This window comes from Mauremys reevesii, linkage group 11 (assembly GCF_016161935.1).
Source record: "Mauremys reevesii isolate NIE-2019 linkage group 11, ASM1616193v1, whole genome shotgun sequence".
Lineage (NCBI taxonomy): Eukaryota > Metazoa > Chordata > Testudines > Geoemydidae > Mauremys > Mauremys reevesii.
The window spans coordinates 36,947,558-36,960,317 of NC_052633.1; the positions used below are offsets into that span (position 1 = coordinate 36,947,558).

At 37.9% G+C, this 12,760-nt stretch overlaps 1 protein-coding gene and 1 long non-coding RNA gene across 4 annotated transcripts in view; one reads left to right on the forward strand and one right to left on the reverse strand.

Annotated features, from left to right (window-relative positions):
* Positions 1–12,760, forward strand: part of CHN1 (chimerin 1) — a 145,020-nt gene that overhangs the window by 56,217 nt on the left and 76,043 nt on the right. The window lies entirely within an intron of this gene.
* Positions 67–5,033, reverse strand: LOC120375157. The gene is made up of 3 exons (XR_005586474.1): positions 4,980–5,033; positions 3,323–3,507; positions 67–178 (listed from the first exon to the last, which is right to left on the reverse strand). It is a non-coding gene; the product is annotated as an uncharacterized LOC120375157 (long non-coding RNA).

Sequence of the window (12,760 nt, forward strand, 5' to 3'; positions counted from 1 at the left end):
TGAGGATAAAAAGGAAATGGGGAGAGAATGTACTTGTGGTAGGCGTTGAAGTGTGATCGCACTGTATGTTCTTTTGCGCTGATATCTGCTGCAGTAGGTTTAGTTGGTTACCATGGTTTCCTTTCCTGCAAATCCTATTGTTTCAATATTGTGAATCAATGGAAATAGGTTCTGCAGTCTGATTAAAAAAAGGTAATTCTCTTAGTTGTGATTATTAATCGCTAGTTTTGTTTACAAATGGGTAAATGGAGGTGGCATTGGCATTGGGATATAACTCTTGAGAGAAGTTAAATGTCCAAAAACTTACTGATTCTTAGTTTATTTTGCTGATTTTATGTACTGTGCAATAATTTGAAGTATGTTTTAATAGACTGCACAGTAAAAACACTGAAATTTTGAGGTTATGTAAAGAAATTTGCCACTAATATTATTAATATTAATTATAGAATTAATTTTTACTTTAAAGAATACATAATCAGGGGTTCAGGCTCCGGGCAGCACTTATCTCAAGCAGCTCCTGGAAGCAGCAGCATGTTCCTCCTCCGGCTCCTTCATGGAGGCGTGGCGTGGTGCTGGCCAGGTGGCTTTGCACACTGCCCCATCTGCAAGCGCTGCCTCTGCAACGCCCATTGGCTGTGGTTCCTGGACAATGGGAGCTGCAGGGCTGGCGCTTGGGGTGGGGGTAGCGTGTGAAGCCCCATGGCTGCCCCTAAGTGTAGGAGCTGGATGGGGGGACATGCCGCTGCTTTCGGGAGCCATGCAGAGCCAGGTAAGCCTCCGACCCCACTCCCCAGCTGGAACTCAAGGGCCGGATTAAAAGGTCTGATGGGCCAGATGTGGCCCACGGGCCATAGTTTGCCCACCCCTGAGGTAGAATATCTCCGGCCTAATCCATGGATATCTAGGAATTTCCTTAGATAGATACCCATGTGATTTCAAGCATCTCTATTTTTTCTGCATGGCCTATTCTCTTCTCTACTAGGCCATGACTGATTGATTGTTCATTTCTCGTATGTATCACAGCAAATGTGTGATTGAGGAGGGGTTTGAAGGACGGGATGGCTTCATGTTTCTCTCTGTTTAGTGACACATCTGCACTCAGCTGTGCCAAGCCAATCTGTGTGTTGCAGTGCTCGGCCTCCTTTTGGTGGTCTATGGCATGGTAGGACCCTCTGAATAAAGAGTTCTCTCTGTTCCTGGTGCATGCCTATTTGAGTGCTTTATTACCTAACTGTGGTGCTTGTTTTCTCTATGGTTTTATAAACACTAACTTTGTGGGGACCTCATCCTGTTTGCGTCACCCTTCTCTTACTCCCATGGTATTGTCCTGTTCCCTAAAAGGCTCTTGCAGTTCTGTTATAGTGCATTTTACATTTTTCCGAGAAACTGGCCTAGAAATCTCTAGTCACTCCTGTATTTCCTTGGTTGTGATGTGGGTGAGTTAAAATTACTGGATGACTAAAATTAGGGTTTTATTTTATGTATTCGTCCAGGATGCATAAATCCAGGGCTAGATGCTTGTTGTTATGTTTGCATAAACATAAATAAATTAGGGCTGTCAATTAATCGCAGCTAACTCGTGCAATTAATTACAAAAATTAATTGCGATTAAAAAAAATTAATCATGTTTAATCACACTTTGTATTGCACTGTTAAACAATAGAATATCAATTGAAATTTACTAAATATTTTGGATGTTTTACTACTTTTTCAAATATATTGATTTCAGTTACATCACAGAATACGAAGTGTACAGTGCTCACTTTATATTATTTTTATTACAAATATTTGCACTGTAAAAATGATAAAGAAATAGTATTTTTCAATTCACCTCATACAAGTACTGTAGTGCAATCTCTTTATCATGAAAGTGTAACTTACAAGTGTAGATTCTTTTTCGTTCTATAACTGCACTCAAAAACCAGAACAATGTAAAACTTTAGAGCCTACAAGTCCACTCTGTCCTACTTCTTGTTCAGCCAATCACTAGGACAAACAAGTTTGTTTACATTTACGGGACATAATGCTGCTCACTTCTTATTTATAATCTCATCTGAAAGGGAAAACAGGTGTTCTCATGGCACTTTTGTAGCCTACACTGCAGAGTATTTACGTAACAGATATGCTAAACATTTGTATGCCCCTTCGTGCTTCGGCCACCATTCCAGAGGAAGTGCTTCCATGCTGATAGCGCTCGTTAAAAAAAAAAATGTGCTAATTAAATTTGTGACTGAACTCTTTGGGGGAGAATTGTATGTCTCCTGTTCTGTTTTACCTCCATTCTGCCATGTATTTCATGTTACAACAATCTCGGATGATGGCCCAGCACATGTTCATTTTAAGAACTCTCACTGCAGATTTGACAAAACGCAAAGAAGGTACCAATGTGAGATTTCTAAAAATAGCTACAGCACTCAACTCAAGGTTTAAGAATCTGAAGTGCCTTCAAAAATCTGAGCAGGATGAGATGTGGAACATGCTTTCAGAAGTCATAAAAGAGCAACACACTGATGCGGAAACTACAGAACTGAACCACCAAAAAAGAAAATTAACCTTCTGCTGGTCGCATCTGACTCAGGTGATGAAAATGAATGTCAGTCCACACTGCTTTGGATCGCTATCGAGCAGTATTGTCCATGTCATCGGCATGGACGCATGTTCTCTGGAATGGTGGTTGAAACATGAAAGGACATATGAATCTTTAGTGTATCTGACACGTAAATATCTTGCAATGCCGGCTACAAAAGCGCCATGCGAATGTCTGTTCTCACTTTCAAGTGACATTGTAAACAGGAAGCGGACAACATTGTCTCCTGCACATGTAAACAAACATATTTGTTTGAGTGATTGGCTGAACAAGAAGTAGGACTGAGTGGACTTGTAGGCTCTAAAGCTTTACATGGTTTTATTTTTGAGTGCAGTTATTCTTTTTTGTACATAACTCTACATTTGTAAGTTCAACTTTCGTGATAAAGAGATTGCATTACATTATTTGTATTAGGTGAATTGAAAACTACTATTTCTTTTGTTTTTTTACTGTTCAAATATTTGTAATAAAAAATAATGTAAAAAAAGTGAGCACTGTACATTTTGTATTCTGTGTTGTAATTGAAATCAATATATTTGAAAATGTAGAAAACATCCAAAAATATTAAAATAAATGGTATTCTATTATTCTTTAATAGTGCAATTAATCACGATTAATTTTTTTAATCGCTTGATAGCCCTAAAATAAATGCAGACTTCTGACAGATCCTAGATTCACTGACACTTGCAGTGACCAGAAACCTACTTTCCACCTTCTGCTGGCTGCATGACTTACCTCTCAGATGGCGATATCGCCACACTCCTTTGTTATCTCCATGAGATACTAATTCAGTGCGCTCTGCTTGCAGTCTTGAATGCTACTTGGAATCTCCAACTGATGCAAATTGCAGCTGTCTGCCATTTAGATTGCTGAGAGTATGTTACACCTCCGCTTTGCTCTTTGCATTTATTGCCAATTTGCTGCCAGATGAAATGCAATATGATTACTGTCTTCAGAACAGTTCTTTGCCTGGGTTCCAGTTATCTCAGAAAATGCCCTCCTCTCTCTCTCTCTCTCTCTCTCTCCTCTCCCCAATACCTGTTTTCCACCCACTACTTGTATTGGCCGGCAGGAATGCTTTGGATGACTATCCCAAGGGTGAGCTCATAGGAGCTGGCTATTGTCTGGGGTAGGTTGTGTCCTCTGGAATTTGCTCCTACTAGAAATATTTCTGTGCTTAAACCTGGCCCATAGAAGAATGCTTTGTACAACTTATCTCTTTGTTCCAGGTTTCCATTAAATTCTGCTGTTGAACCCTCATTTCTGGCACTGTTATGGAAGTAAATTTGGGATTATTTGAGGGGATAATGTTGAGGCCTGTATGTTCAAGATTTGGGGAAAATGGTTGTTTTGTACTTGATCTATCTTATGTAAATGCATCTGGGGACTACTGAGACGGACTCATTATAAGGGTATGGAATGATGATAATCCTTTCCTAACCTTAATGAGTAATTAACTGGCTACTTGCGGCCTCCCACAGACTGGAATGCTTTTTTTCCTTATGGTTCATGTCGTCTTGCTGTGTTCCTGTTCTCCTTCCCTCCTCTTCCCATCTGTTGTTGTTGTCAGTTCTGTTTTCTTTTGGCTAGAGCTTCAAAGTTATCCTTGGCTGTTCTGTAAATTGCAGACTTTTTCCTACTATTATAACTTCAGCACTTTCTGGAGATGTGTTCATTCCTTTAGTAGGTTTTGTTTTCTAGATAACCAATGTCCAAGACTGGGTTCAGTGTGTCTAGCGTATGTCAAAGCTTCTTGCTGAGCACATAGTTCATGTTTCACTACAGTCACTACTGTACTACAATTATCTACTCATTCCACAGCAAGGGAGGATGGTCTTGTCATCAAGGCACTGGACTGGAACTCAAGAGATCTTCCTTCATTTTCTGGTTCTGACAGACTTCCTGTCTTACTTTGGGCAAGTCAATTAATCTCTCTGTGCCTCAGTTCTGCAGCTATAACATGGAGTAACAATACTTCCTTTCTAGGGTGACCAGATATCCCGATTTTATAGGGACAGTCATGATTTTTGGGTCTTTTTCTTTTTATAGGCTCCTATTACCCCGCAACCCACATCCCGATTTTTCACACCTGCTGTCTGGTCACCCTATTCCTTTCTCTCACTATTTGTCTGTCTTGTCTGTTTCATATGGAAGACTGGAATTTTGGAAAAGAGACCTAAAAGAGTTAGTGGGAGTTGGTCACCTATCTTTCTTAGGTCCCTTTCAAAATCCCATTCAAATCTCTTTGGGGCAGGACCTGTATTTCACTGTGTTTATACAATGCCTTGCACAATGGGGCCCCAATCTTGGTGGAGGCTTCTAGGCACTATTGTAATTTAAATAATAAATAAAAATAAAAATCCAGTAGCTCAAGTGTCAGAAGAAGTGTTACCTATATTCGATGTTGTGTTCTCTTCTTGAAGAAGGCCACGACTCTAATTCCTTTCTGGCTCCCACCAGTAATGTTGCTCCCCGCCCCACCTCATATCTTGAGGGCTGCAATTTAAACACATATCTTCCAGCCAGTCCTTTAGTTGCCCTTCTTCTATTGTCTGCCTTAGCAAATGGGCTGCTTTATAAATATGCATTTGAGGAACCATTTTTAAAGCTTATTACTTATGCATAAAAAAAAAGGAATCCGTCAGCGATAAATACCTTGGCCTTTTAAAGCTTCCCCCCCCCCCCCCCCAGAAAAGAGCGAGTTCCATAATGTTGTTTTATTTCATTGTTGTTTTTATCAAACACGCTTTTAATTATTCAAGCACATAAAGCACTGTAAATAATAAATGTATTAGTGCCAAATTTCTCCCTCACTTATACCTGTTTTATACTTAAGGTAATTTGATTGAGTTAAATGGCAGTACTCCTGCTTTATGCCAGTGCTAGTGAGAGGAGAATCAGGGCCATTTCTTTTAACATTCATAAACTACCAAATGGAGTTTAATACATTTGGTAACAAATATTTGTGTGTATATATGTGCCACATATACGGTACACACATTTAGGGTGCCAGTTGGATGAAATCTTTTACATTTATTCTGTTTCACTGAGTCCTACTAAAATGAAAATCACTGGTAGGATAGGTCATTTTAATGGGCGTATTACTTTATAATGAGTGTTTATCATCTGTTCTCTCCCATTTGTTAATGCAGCAAGCATTTTAATGGCAGATCAGGCATCACACTAAGAGAATTAAATTTTTATAGATGATGGAGCACCACAGAACAGCAATTAAACTATTCCTCTGCAATTTATTTATGTAACCATGGTCAAGAGAAATTAAGGTGGAGGTACATAAAAACAGTAGTTTATCTGTTTTGATTATGAGCATAGCACCTGTTTTGACCTACTCAGATACGTTTCCCTGAATATTATAATTATTACATTTAGTTAGTAATTTAAAGCAAAATTTATTCAAAAAGACTTCATAGTACAGTCTTTTTTTTCTTTTTTAACTCCTAGTAGGTTTTGCCAAGGGAACAGTGGGAAAGACTCTAGACTCTTTTCAAACAGTAATATTTTGCTAAATAACAGCTGACAGATGTATATAAAACATGGCACCTTTCATCCAAAGTGCTCACCAGTATAAACAAACTACTATGTGTAGCTTTCACCTCATAAATCACTGAAATGTGGCCATGTCTTGTAAGGAAAGCAGCAGCTTTCAAACAGCACACAGCAATATTAAACAACAGTTCAGGACAGAAAAATAAGAATTCCTTTTTCAGTTAAAACTACAGGATGACTTTGGAATTTAGAATTAGAATTTAGCCAGAACATGAGGGCAAACACCTCATCTCTCATAAGAAGTATCATAGGAGTTTTAATGATTACAAATAATTAGAACCTTCGTTTTAAATTTCATCAAGACTACAGAACCAGAAGCATTTTACCACCCTTATTCAAAAGTAACTACAAGAATAGCAGCAGATGCTAGTGGTCTAATGGGGGCAGTGTACTACAGCTCAGGGACATTGGACTGGGAGTTGATTGCTACTCCCTGCTCTGAAACTGGCCTGCAGTGTGTAACCCTGGGCAAATCACTTAACAATTCATTTTCTTCATCTGTAAAATGGAGGCAAAGCACTTTGAGATCTCCGAATGAAAAGAGCTATGTAAGTACTACTCTATCATTATTATTACTCTATTACTCAGACATAGCCTAAACCCTTTTGAATTTTATCCACTAGCCAAGCATTATAAGTCTTATTCACAAAGATTTTGGGCTTTGTGCACCATCAATACTAAAGCAAATATCAGTAAAAGCACCTCAGGGCAGGTTTTGAATCTTAAAATGTTTATTTGTTTGTCTTTTACCTGCCATGCTACTTGAATCTCTGTTCATCTATATGTAACAGTAATTTGCCTTAGATATCCCCAGCCTCCCCTGATTAATATAAATACTAATATTTTGTTAATTCCATTACTTGTTGCAATAAGAAGTCTTTACTTGCTATTAATTCCCTTTTTTAAAAAATCGGTAATCAGTTTTAACAAATGTGTATTGCTATTGTTTATTAAATATTATGGTAGTCAAGCAATGAAACTTTATGGAGAACAAAATCAAGACAGCATGATCAGTAAATTGTATTGTGTGGTATACAGTTTACCAAAGAAATGAGTTCAGGCTGCAGGAATTTCAGAGGCCAAACTTGTATTGGAAAAAGTAACTATAAAATGCAATCACAGCCTGTAATTGGTCTTTAGCGAAGCTGCAAACTCAATTTTGTCTTAACCGTTGAGTTTGGTAAAAACAACTTTAACAGAATTTAAGACTCATGGAAATCTTTCCATGATGATTTTTAATCCAATGGGAGCTTTTAACCAAATATTTGACTGCAATGTTTGCAACCTAAATGCTGAGAACCTGAAAGTGAAATAGCCTAGTCAATAAAAACCTACTTAAACAATTTGTATTATCCTGGTAGGAAAAGAATAAGCGAATAACATTAATAGTGAAAAGCAAATTGCACTTTTAAAATTCTTTCAGTTTTAAATGATACAAAGGGTATTAGGTAAGGAAATTTCTTGACTTTTATAACTTAATACTGACCATCAAGCCATATGTTTTCTTACATTCACAATTTAAATATTTATGTGGGTATAGGGAACTAATTTAAGAACAAGTTGTTTTTAATATGAGAAAACTATGTCAGCAAAGAAATGGATTATAAACATGGTATGAAAACTGCTTAAATGAAACCAATGGGAATCACACTAGTATAAACGAAGGTGCAATGTGGACCATATTCTTACAGAATGTTATAGAATGATGATCATCTCTCTATGATAACGATTGCTATGAAGTTTCCATTTCAAGCCTGATTTTGCCCCCACCCTTCTATAATTTACCAGGAAAAAATCAGTTCATAGAGGACTCAAAATTAGAAGCCTAGATCTGAGATTAAGATTGAATCTTTATGCAAATATTGAAATTTGGTGGACACTAGGTTCCTAAATGATGACACCCTCACTTATAGAAGGGTGATTCATAATTCCAACTTTTTGACCCTTCGCAAAAAATCAGAGGATAAAACAAGTTTTACTAGATATCCGCAGCTGAGATGTTTTTCTCAGACCCAAAATTTTGTTGATTAATTTGAATTTTCAAAAATTGATATTTTCTTTAGTAACATTTCTAGAAAATTTCTGCTCCAGGTATGTTACTATAGGACATCAGAGGCCTGCTGGAGACCTAAGCTTTCCTTTAAGAAAAAAGTAAGGCTTCTAGCCCTTTCCCCAGCGGCAATAGACCTCGGAGTGTAACCTGACCACTCGGGAGCTGCCAGGTCCAGGTGAGTCATTAGCCCTTCCTTTCCATGGGATATATTGAGGAGAGGGGGACTAGTGCTCCTCTACCTTCACCACCCAATCAACCACATGAAGGTCAGCAAATAGAGAAAGTGGTGACTAGTTAGTGCATTCCCTGACTGCTCCTGAGTCAGAGCTAACCGTTCACCTAGACCTTCTGCTCCTGGTAGCTCCTACCCTAGCATTAGGTTTCTGGTGGGACTTTCCTGAGGGGGCATAGGAGTAAGCATCCCCCTATGACTATATATTAAAAACTGAGGAAGTTCAACCCAAATAACTTTGCTAAGATTTGCTTGAGAACTGCAATCTTAACTCTTGGTTTTCTGTGTTTTAACATTTGAGGGATTTTTAAAGTCTGCATCTCCTGAAAGGTAATTTACTCCGCTCATTGATCTGCACTTACTACTTTAATTTCACCTTAACAAATCTCTCTGATATATATAGAAAGCACACTGGGACTTTCATGTTATTGACTCTGATTCACCACTGTTACTCCTGTTAGTGTAAAGCCAATGAAATCAATGAAGTGATATGGACATAAAACAGGAGTAACATAGTGAAATTAGAGCCAGTAAACTTTTCATCTCCATAAAATACTAATGTCAAAGCCAGTTATATTATTTTCATGGTATCTATTAGCAAACAGGAACAATGTTAGGGAAAATACTACTACACATTAATAACACAATTTTTGCCTAATAAATTGTCTCTAACATTTGTATAAGATGACAAGTGAGAAAAATCAAAGAAACTCAGTTAAAGATAAAACAAAACATAATGTACTCCATTGTTTGTTATTTTATTACATGTATTTGTAAAGCACTCATCATATGTAGTATCAGCTAGGTACCACCTCTGCTCTTGAGTCATGCTACAGCAATTGAGATCAGCTGCTGACACGCTAGAGTGTACAGTCTTCAGATTCAACTGGGAGGGGCTGCTAGGAGGCAGTGAAGGGTCCCTTCCTTTTCAGTGAAGGGTCATCACTTGTAGACTCTGTTGCCCATCCTGATGAGACTGAGTCCAAGTTTGCTAACCTTCAGGGCACGCTACAAATCCTGTATGTTTTCCCAGACACTCTGAATGAGGAGGGTTAGAGACGGTGAGGGGGATGGGTGGCAGTTGGTGGTGGCACTAATTCCGGACACAGATTTGTCATTGTATATATTTTGTAAACACACAAGTGCATGTGCCTAGAGCAGTGCATAGGTACATTTTTTAAACAGCAAAATATATTAAGTAGGGGCAGTGAAGCATACTACAGAGGTGGATGACTGGTGGTATGTTGTACAATTGGTTTCACACTGTTGCATTTGTACTTTTAAAATCCATATTCATAGAATAGTCTCAAAAATCTGGATGGTTTTGCGGTTATTAAACATCCTCCCTATGTTTCATCAATGACTGCTGCATAAAGAGCAGATAGCTGAGAGTCTGCATTACATCTTTTTAGGGCTAAGGGACCTAATTGGTCTCTCCACTCCTTTATTTCTGGCCACTATTGCCCCTACACTTTAATCCACTTTCCCAGATTGTATTATCCTCTCTGCCCCACTGGCAGCCAAATGGGCTAGATAGAGCAATCGCCTTTCAAACAACTTTGAATAAAAAAAGTCCTTTATCTTTAGGTCAGCTACTTACAAACAAATGTGCAATAGATACACTAAGAATGTTTTGATGACATGTCATAGTCCATTTTTTATTCTCTTTCTTGGCAAAGCATCCGGTATTCCACTGTTAACTGAAAGAGAGCGTACATTGTATATATCTTGTTTTCTGTTTATTAAACAAAAAACAGCTGTTGCTAAAGCCTCCCTTTAGAAGGAGAATGTTAGGAAGTTCAAGCATAAAATCTGTAACCTACTTAGTTCAATAGCCGTGTAGAAATGAACAAGGTGTAGTAATGTTATAGATACGGTAAAAATACCAAAAAACACGTCCTGATGGAAAAATTGAAACCAAGATATCAATGTAGGTAAAACAAGATCGAAAGGATTGAAACACAATTATTTTTTAACAGAGAGCTTGCAGCTGCACCAATAAGATACATGTTGTAATTCATCAGGATAGTAATATTATAGAGTAATAAAGAGATTTAAAAAGGGCACAGGGAAGCAAAACCTGGAATTCTTTATTAGCCTCTAAGGCCCTTTATTCTCAGGGTCCTGAGTATATCTGAAACTTACTCAGTTCTGACTTCCTTTCCTGGAAAATCCTAAAGCCATAAAGGATATGCTGTGTGTGTTATTTCCATTGACTTTAGTGGGAGTGTGTAATGGTTACACACATGGGCTCCAATGTCCTGTGCATCCTTACCCCCTGTTCACGTCACTGGGAGGTGAAGGTATTCAGGATTTCACTTATGGAGTTAATCTCATGATCAGGTGTATGTTACTACCACTGTGCTCAGCAATAATTTAACAAATAAGGTGCAGAGCCTGTTTTCAGTACAGGAGTCTGGCTGTGTCTCTGTTTTGCTTTTCATAAAATCTTTCAAAACTCTTCATTCACACAGTAAAAACAAGTTTATGAAAAAGCTAGTGCGTTGCCCTAAATACACATGTATAATGGAGAAACTGACCCCACCACTTGCCAAAATGTGGTGAGATGCTGCTATTGCTTACTGTACTTTAACTTGCCTGTTATCTTATTGTGTCCAGTTTGAATCATTCACCTGTTGCATTTTGTCACAACCTAGATTGTGAGCTCTCTGGGGTAGGAATTGTTTTTTACACTGAGTTTGTACAGTTCTTAGTACACTGGAGCTCTGATTGTAGAATGGTGCCCCTGTACTCTGTTGTAAAACAAATAACGATAAACAATTGAACATTGGAATTTCCAGATAAGTCCAATGGATGCTGTAGATCAGTATCCTGCCTCTGACAGTGAATACTATCAGTGCACTAGAGAAAGAAGGAAGAAACTCAGTAATGGAATAATCTTCCCACAGAAGAAGTTTCTTCCTAAAACCTGTCAGATATTGGTTGGCATATGCCATGAAACCTGATGCTCTATATACCTAAACATTTTTATATCCATTTTAATGTAACTGTGGCTGTTCTCATTATCTGTATAAATGGCGAAGCACTTGCCCTCAGTAATGCCTTGTAGCAATAAGTTCTGCAGGATAATCTTGTGTTGTCTAATAAATGTTTCCCTTTATCATTTTTTAATTTGTTGCCTTTCAGTTTCACTCTGTGAACTCTTCTTCCTTTATTATACAAAAATGTAAATAGAAACATTTGATTCATCTTGTGTACACGTCACCCACTAATTTGTATACATGTTTCATATCCCATCTTATTAGTAAACAGGATGTGAACGCCCCTGAAAGCTACTTGAAAAGAACCTTAACTTTTATTTTTAAAGCAGTTCTTGAATTTACAGTTTGTGTTGGTTTATCTTTTTTTTTCCAGTTTAAATTGAAAACCAGAATGCTTAATTTTAATTGAGAATCAATTATTTTACCTATGTTCTGTTATTAAAATGCATACCTTTTCAAGAACCTTTAATTACTTCTTTTGAAAAATACGTATGTTTCAACCTAATACTAATGATACAATTTTGTGCTTTCATCTGTTTAGGTAGGCTCCATTCAAAAGACATACTTATAGAAGAGCACCTCTGTTTTGTGTGTGTGTTTGTTTTTTAAACAGCAATATGCAGCTTTCATTTCAGAAATTAAATCTGAAGGAGGAGGTATTTTGGTTTTAGGATTGATTTGGCCAGTTAGATAGCATAAAGAAGTCTAATACCCCACACAGCAGCACTTACTGCTGTCTAGCCAAGGAGTGACATTGGAGTCAGAGGTGAAAGCAGCTTCTTGCTTCCATCCTCTCTGCAGGAAAAGCATTGGTAGTTGCCAAGTGCACACACTGATGTCTGTTCACGCATGTGCAGATGGCTTCAGAAAGCAAATTGTTCCAGGCTTTCAGTAAGGTTTTTTGAAAAGGTGCTGGAAGTCAGGTGGAGTCAACATACTCATTTATGGTTATTAAAAGGTTACATCAAAATGCTATTCAAACCAGGCTGCAGAATTACTAGCATCAGATAGCCTATGGCTTAAATATCCTGTATATTACAAAGATTTGCTTGAAGCATAGCACAGAGGGCCTTTTGTAAAAAGCTTGAGGAGTTAGTCCTTGGCATTTGGCCAGCAATAAAGAAAGCTTGCCCTTGTGCCATTCTGTCCTCCACTGCTCAGATTCTGGCAGCAGTTTGACTACAGTGTAATTGTTGGCACTAAAGCTAAACTGTACCCTGAATGGCCTCTTCCTACAAAAAGACAGGAGTACAGACGTCTAACACTTCATCAATTCTGTGTATTGGTCTACTGTAATAGAGAACTCTGTTATGAGAACT